General features: G+C 37.6%; 1 pseudogene across 1 annotated transcript; it reads left to right on the forward strand.

Annotated features, from left to right (window-relative positions):
* The first annotated feature begins 2,914 nt into the window (after positions 1 to 2,914).
* LOC306873735 (hemopexin-like) lies at positions 2,915 to 7,725 on the forward strand (annotated as a pseudogene). The gene is made up of 7 exons: positions 2,915 to 2,924; positions 3,773 to 3,898; positions 4,014 to 4,171; positions 4,331 to 4,442; positions 4,539 to 4,669; positions 4,789 to 4,940; positions 7,501 to 7,725. The product of its transcript is annotated as a hemopexin-like (transcript).
* Positions 7,726 to 8,572: the final 847 nt, after the last annotated feature.

The following is an 8,572-nucleotide window of genomic DNA, read 5'->3' on the forward strand; positions in this document are numbered from 1 at the left end:
GCATAGGGTAGAGTGCGTCATTTGAGACACAACTTGGATGTTTAAAAATAATCACCAGTTATTACCATTAAGATCTCTGTTTAGTCATGTGTTTGAAGATTTTGTTTTTGTCTTTATCTTGATTTGTCTGTGCTTAGCAGTAAAATTATTTTAGCTTAAAATAAACTAAACACCATGTTCAAAACCATTGTCTTCATATTATGTAAGACACTGAGTCAAGCCTCTTCTTCATGCAGAACAACAAACAACAAACTGAACAACAATATAGTGTTTCTCAATCCTAAAGATTTTATTCCAAACTGTTGCAATCAAAATTATTCAACCCCCTTGACATTTTGCTGACAAGAACATCATTTTATAAAAAGAGTTCAACAACATCAGTAAACTGTTATAGAAAGTTTACACGTTCAAGTACTTCTGAGAATATGAAGTTGATGAAAAAACGATTTGGTTCTAAACATTCATGTATTTAACACCCAAAAGTCAAATTTTGTGCAGAATCTTTAGAACCTATGTATGTATGTGTAAGAGCTCAAGCTAATTCAGTTTGGTTATAGAGTTCCCAAAGGCTTAATTGTGTTCTAACAAATAAATGACTTAAAAACAGCAGTGTTGAATAGGGGTTGTATTGACAGCTATATTAAACATTATATATTGACATTATCACTTTTAATTTGCCACTAAACTATTAAACTAAACTGATTTTAGCTTGCATTTGTAAATTAATTTAGTCTCCAGGGGATTGAGTAATTTTGGTTGCAATTGTATGTGTGTGAGAGAGAGTTCTAAAGAAATACAAAAACCAAAGACATAAAAAATACATTTTTATCGGACCATTAGTGACAGAAGCATTCAAAGGATTTTTATTGGCAGACAAGGGGTCAAGTTTCTTATTCAAAAGCTTTACATTATTTTAGGATTATGTTACATAATAATTTGGGCTGTTAGTGCAAAGACTAAAGGTTTAGTTGTAGCGTTATAGCGATGGTTGCATCAAACAAAAACAGAAAGTTCCTTGGAAAATATTACCATTAATGGAATAAGATTCTTGCTACTGGGTCGCATGCATATTTGTATTTTTTTTTATTACTTAATATGGTTAATGATTAATTATCTAAAGTGAGGATTTTGTAATAATGGAATCTTCTCCCCTTTTCTGGACAGCTCTATCAGTAAATTGTGTCATGTTTACCAAAAGATTACTGCACACACTCAAACATTCATTGCATCAACCCACCTAGAGTACCAGTATAAAGGGCCACTGCAGTCCCTGCTTCAGTGCCTTTGGCTTAGTTCAGCTAACCTGGATCAAGTGAACAGCTCATTATGACTGCGGTGTTACTTTCCCTGTATGCATGCTTGGCTCTAGCTCTGAGCAATGCGGCTCCAGTTTGAGTATTTGATACAATATCACTTTCCATCTAGAAAGGATGCAAAGAGGTCCAATACAGCCTTTCTTCATAGCTTTTTCAAGATCCTTAAATGCAATGACACAAATATAGCAAGCAGTAGTTTAATCATAACACTCTTGTACTGTAGCCTAAGGGGTTTATGTTTTTATGCATGATTTACATGTAGCATTTTATCCATGTTATTACATGTAGTACAACATTTGCATATACTTTGCTTTCTGTGGAATAAATGGGATTATGAAAAATACTTAAATTCATATTTGACCAGTGTGTTTGCATAATCCTCTGTTTACTTGCATGTTTAAATTTGGTCTATCATTGTTTGTGATGTTGCAGAACGCTACAGAGAAAAATCAATAACATAGATACTGACTGGTTAAAGTCCACATCAGCATTTATTTTATTCATGTTGCTGCCTTCAGTTCACAGTCTATGCACAATAACTTCATGTTTGATCAGCAGCCAGCAATTTACTAAAGCATGTAATTTAGCTACATGTTGTTTGGGTTTGTTTTTGTAGTCATTTAACCAAAACATTTCTCAAAGTTTAAAGCAGGGGTCACCAGACTCTGTCCTGGAGGGCCGGTGTCCTGCAGAATTTAGCTCCAATTGTAATCAAACACACCTTAACAAGCTAATCAAGGTCTTACTAGGTATACTTGAAACTTCCAGGCAGGTGTCTTGAGGCAAGTCGTAGCTAAATTCTGCAGGAGACTAGCCTTCCAGGACCAAGTTTGGTGACCCCACACAGTAAAGCAAATTCTGTAGTTTTTACAAAATAATTCTGGCAGCTGTGGTTGCCAGAATAATTTTGTACAAAATACAGTAAAACTGTAAACACATTTACAGTATAAAACTGTAATTTACAAACAAAGACATTTTAATGTAAACCACTAAATTCAACAACACACACTGCTATTAATATCTGTTTTGTACCTTTAACGTACTGACAACCACCATATTAATGCATCACATGTAGCTTCACCGCAAGTAGAAGTATATACTAATATATAGAAGGTGCACAGAGTCATTCATGCAAACACAAAACACCATCATGGTAACACACATGATACTTAATAAACTTTCATTAAACAACAGAAGATGTAACATAAAGCCCAAATGTACATAACTGATAACAAAAACTATTAAAAAACATGATTAATTAAACAAAATACTTTCAAATGTGGAGTGTCACGCAGGGAATTCTGGGAATATCAGTTTACAGTTTTTGACTGTAAATATATATATTGATTTGTTATTTTTACTTCTAAAAACTGTACAATTAACAGCATTTTACTGTAAAATTACATGAAATGTCTGGTTAGATCTTTTACAGTTGTTCCCTGTATATAGTACGGGAATTTACTGTTAACATATTAGTAGCGTTTTTACTAATTTCTACAGTTAAAATTACACGTTATTTTTTACAGTGCAGGTCATCAAAGCATTGAAATTTACATTTACAGTTAAATTGTTTTCTTTATTTCAGTCACAATGATGTCATGATAAAAGGTAGGTTTGAAAAATTTATAGCTGCAATTTTTCAGAGATTCTGACATTCTTGGTGTGTTAACAAATTGCCAAATTCTCCTTGCCACAATTCTAAAGCCTTTTACTAATACCGCCACAGCCATATCACCCTGCAGCCCAAGACCGTTTGCCCACTGAAGCTAAGCAAGGTTGAGCCTGGTCAGTACCTGGATGGGAGACCTCCTGGGAAAACTAGGTTGCTGTTGGAAGAGGTGTTAGTGAGGCCAGCAGGGGGTGTCCACCCTGCGGTCTGTGTGGGTCCTAACGCCCCAGTATAGTGACGGGGACACTATACTGTCAAAAAGCACCGTCTTTCGGATGAGACGTTAAACCGAGGTCCTGACTCTCTGTGGTCATTAAAAATCCCAGGATGTCTTTCGAAAAGACTAGAGGTGTGACCTCGGCATCCTGGCCAAATTTCCCCATTGGCCTCTGACCATCATGGCCTCCTAATCATCCCCTTACACTGGTTGGCTTCATCACTCTGTCTCCTCTCCACCAGTAAGCAGGTGTGTGGTGGGCGTTCTGGCGCACTATGGCTGCCGTCGCATCATCCAGGTGGATGCTGCACACTGGTGGTGGACGAGGAGACACCACCCCTCACAATGTAGAGCGCTTTGAGTGCTTAGAAAAGCAGAAAAGCGCTATATAAATGTAATGAATTATTATTATTAATTATAATACCATATTGTTATGTTGATGGTATTTTAAGGGTTAAATCTGTTATGTTTGATTATGAACTGGATGTTAAGTGGCACTATATTCACTCTTGATCTACTGCATGTTCTAGATTTCATGAATGAGAAATTAATGTAATGATATCATCATAGATGCCCCTAAGGGCCATTCACATCCTAAAGGAGAGGACCACCATGATGCCAAACTTGATTGGTGTAAAGGCATCGAGTTTGATGCCATCACTCCAGATGAAAAAGGAAACAATTTATTTTTCAAAGGTCTACTAAAAATTCTTTCTTTTATTATTTCTCAGTAACATGGCAATGCCAGGTCAAGTGGAGATTCAAAGTTAAGCTATAGCCATTTCTGCATTCTTTATTCTTTTGTTTTCAGGTGACCATTTATGGAAAGGTTTCTCTGGACCAGCTGAGCTCTCAAACAGCATATTCAAAGAACTGGATGACTATCATCACCTGGGCCATGTTAATGCAGGCTTCCGCATGCACCATCAAGATGATCTCAATGTTCATGACCACATCTACCTTTTTCTGGTGCTTTTATACAAGTTACATCTAGTCTGCTTCTATACAGAGAGTATCAAAATAATTTCAAATCAACTTTTTTTTTTCAAATCAACAAAAATCAATAATTTTTCTTTGCATAAGAACCAAGAACCTATCAAATATTTGTTTACATTGTGCAAACCCAAGCCTACAGTCTATAATATTACAACCACAGGTGGTGCAAGAAGTCAATGCTGCAGTGAGGTCAAGCTGAATGCTATCACCACAGATGATAAAGGGAGATCATATGCATTCCAGGGTAATGTAACTTTTATTAATTAATTGTTATTATTATGCAAAACGTAACTGACAAAACTTACATTACTATACAGCTTTGATTTTACTATACTTACAGATGCAATGTACATTCGTTTGGACACACACCGTGATGGCAGCCACCATTTCCCTATTTCGAGGTTATGGAAGGAAATTTCTGGTGTGGTGGATGCTGTTTATAATTATGGAGATAAGATGTACATTATCCAGGTAAAATCAATAGATAGATAGATAGATAGAATAAATACAGGGTTGAGGTCTGTAATTTCTAAAGAATCTCTTCTCTCATTACTACAATTTGTTTTTTTTTGTTTTTTTTGCATGAGTAGGGTGGTCAAGTCTATATCTACAAGTCAGCAGCACATTATAGAGGGCTACCCTAAACCTCCGAAGGAAGAGCTGGGCATCAGTGGTCCTGTGGATGCAGCATTTTTGTGTCCAAATCAGCACATAGTAAACGTTATTCAGGTAGGAACAATATGTGATTTTTATCATATATATGTGTGTGTGTGTGTGTGTGTGTGCATGTTTATGTGGTTTATGAGGACACAAATTTGTATAATGACATGGGTATGACAGAGGTATTACAATATGAAGGTGGTTTATGAGGACACTGCCTATGTCCCCGTAATTCAAAAGGCTTAAAAAACATACTAAATGGTGTTTTTTTGAAAATCTAAAAATGCACAAAGTCTCCTGTGAGGGATAAGTTTAGGTGTAGGGTTGGTGTAGGGCAATAGCACACACAGTTTGTTCAGTATAAAAACCATTACGCCTATGGAGAGTCCCCATAAACCACAAAAACCAACATGTGTGTGTGTGTGTGTGCGTGTTTCATTGATGACATTCCAGGGCATTCCAAATGAGCAATTATTGTCAGCGAAGTCCACTTCAACAGATATCCCGTGCTTAGGGAGTAGGGAGCAGTGAATACTGCGTAGGGACCCTGTCAGTCGGAACGTACCTTAAGTAAAAGGAAACATCAAATCAAAGAAACAAAAATTCTCAAAAGACAAAGCATGTGGAATGCATAATATTTTATCACATGTACCCAACAACAGTCACTCTTCTTTTGGCTGGTCAGTACACCAGACCTTAAAACAGGGGTTCCCAGCCACATTTCTGGCGCCCCTTCAACACTGCAGGTTTTCCATGTCTCTTTAATCAAACACACCTGATTCAGATCATCAGCTCATTAGTAGAGACTCCAAGACCTGAAATAGGTGTGTGAGACAAAGGAGAGATGCAAAATGTGCAATGTGGGGGGGCTTCAAGAATGTGGTTGGGAACCACTGACCATAGAACGGGGGTTCTTAACTCTGGCCCTCGAGGTCCACTTACCTGCACAGTTTAGCTCCAACCCCAATCAAGCTCACCTGAACAAGCTAATCAAGTCTTCATCTAATCTTCATGATTACTAGTTACTGGCAGGTGAGTTTGATCAAGGTTGGAGGTAAACCACCTCGGGGTGAAGTTTCCATTCCCCGGGCCTCAACCCCTGCCTCGATAGGGCTCCCCGATTCTGGTCCCCGGGGACATATATCGCTCTGAGAGACGACAGTTTCCCCTTGAACCACAGGAGGATCTGGTGCGCCAGCCTGCACAGAAGGCGCGACCGCAGACCCCCCTGATGGTTCAAATACGAGACCACTGACATATTGTCTGCTCGTATAAGGACATGGTGAGATCTGGAAGAAAGCGCCACAGAGCCTTGTAGACCGCTAGCATTTCTAGACAATTTATGTGCCATGAGGAATGCTGGGCCTGCCACAGACCTCTGTAAAGTAGCCGTCCATGACCGCGCCTGTCGAAACGACTTTTCAGCGATATGACACTCCCAATACTGGGCCTTGGGACAGAAACCAAGCTCTCTTCCATATGGACAGGGCACGAAGCCATAGGCACGTGACCTTTATCATACGGAACGGATTCCCTCTTGAGGAAAACCACTTGGTTTTCAACCACAACTGTAGGGGTCTCATGTACAGAAAGCCAAAAGGTATTACGTTGGACGCAGCTTCCATGAGCCCCAACAGTCTTTGGAACTGCTTTACAGTGATAGCGTGGCCTAGCTTTATCCTGGAAATATAGCCTCTTTGGGGCTGACATTGTATATAACTCCTGTAATGGCGGACCGCATCTTCTCACTCAGGGCTGTGTTTATGCTAATAGGGCAGAGTGCGTCACAAATGGGCGGGACTTTTTCAGAGGGAGAATCTGAAACAGCTCGTTTGGAGAGACTGTTTATGAATTATTGGTTTTATAATTTTTTTTTTTACATTCTAGGCTGGTTGTTTTCACATACTGCGGCCACACAACTGTGTTCAAACACCTTATAAAAGTGATTTTTGCATAATGGGTCCCCTTTAAAATGTTATTTTTGAGAGAACAAAAATATACAGTTGCGCTTTTTTTACATTTGATTTAATCAAGTTAGATTTGCATTGAATATACAGATTTGCAGAAAATTACAATTACAGGCAATTTGTAGTAATGTTAATATTTAGTCGGCCCACAAACTCATTCTCTCAAATGTCTTGGGTATGCAGAGTATTTGCAGCTTATATGGACTGAATGCCGCTGCTGTGAGTGAATATACAGCCCTTGTGTTTCCCATGTTGCTGGTCAGGACTTGTCCGTTTGCCTTGTCTTTTTTGTGAGCTCAGTTCTGTGTACCCTGTTTACTTGCACCTGGTATTTTTGTAATTAACAAATGAAGAGTTTATTTGCAAAAACATAACCTTTTTTTTTTTTTTTTTTTTTTAAATCGTGTTTTTTTAATGTTATAATAATATTTTGTTATAATATGTTATAATATTTTTATTGTGTTTTATTGTGTTAGCTGTATTTTTAGTTATTTTTTAACCTAATCAAAATTACCCAACTGCAGTTTGATTGAGATTAATTGGAATGCACAATGAAAAAAACATTGTTAAAAATGGAATTATCTGTTTTTTCAAATGAACTCTTCAAATATTAAAATGCTGCTCTCCTGTGTCTCTCAGTTCCTGACATGACGATTGCCTCATTCTTCTCCTCAGGTCAAAAGATGTATGACATTGATCTTGCGGCCACCCCTCGAGCTGTTAAAATGGAGAGACCTATTCCCTTCCCCAAAATTGATGCTGGCTTATGTGATGCTGGTGGTATAAAGGTGTTTATTGGTCCAGAATACATCATATCAAAGCCCAGTGATTCTAGCTACGGGCAAGATCAAACCTGCACCTCAAAAGATCTCTCCAGAAAAATTTGGCTGTGAAGAATAAAAGCAAGGCAAGGAAAGAGCTTCAATTCAATTAAATTCAAGTCAATTAAATTTAAGTAAAGTCAACACTTTATTTATCCCTTAGGGGAAATTCACAAGGTCACATGGAATAACATAAGCAATACAAATAAAAATAAATAAATGTATGTGTCTACAACGTGCAGATAAAGTGAAGGGTCTTGTATGATCCTGCCTGCAGGTAACCTCAGCATTTGCTGTTCACTCACAGTTGAAAGAGTCCTGACAGGAAGTCCAATCATTTTTGAGCAAACTTTAACTGTATGATCCAAACTATTTCTATTTTGAAAACTGCTAGAATAGAACCAGCAGACGATGGAGAATGTAATGACACTTTCTATGTAAGAAGAGTAGAACATAGTGAGAATATTCTTACTGACACCAAAGGAGTTGAGCTTCCTCAAAAGGTACTGTCCCTGTTGGCATTTCCTCAATATCTCCTCAGTTTCAACAGATTATCAAAAATTGTACCGAGGTACTTGTACTTCTCAACAATAGGGTTTGGCTGCAGAACAAAAACAGACTAAAAACACTTAAAACAATTACACACTATTGAATCATCGTCTAATTGCCGAATAATAGTTTAAAATGTTCCAAAGACACCAAATTTTGTAATATCAATTTAAATTGAAGAATCGAGAAAAAAGACAACAAACGACCATTTAAAGCCTATTCAGTACAGTAAATTTATTTGTCAGATTGAACATGTATGAACATGTATGTTCCATATTTACACCACATCTCTAGCCAATATATATTACATAAAAGAAGTGAATAACATTGGATGCCATGGGTATTAGTTACCAGAAGACCATTAACTACAGAGGCAG

The sequence above is a fragment of the Barbus barbus genome (assembly GCF_936440315.1).
Source record: "Barbus barbus genome assembly, chromosome: 8".
NCBI classification, from domain to species: domain Eukaryota; kingdom Metazoa; phylum Chordata; class Actinopteri; order Cypriniformes; family Cyprinidae; genus Barbus; species Barbus barbus.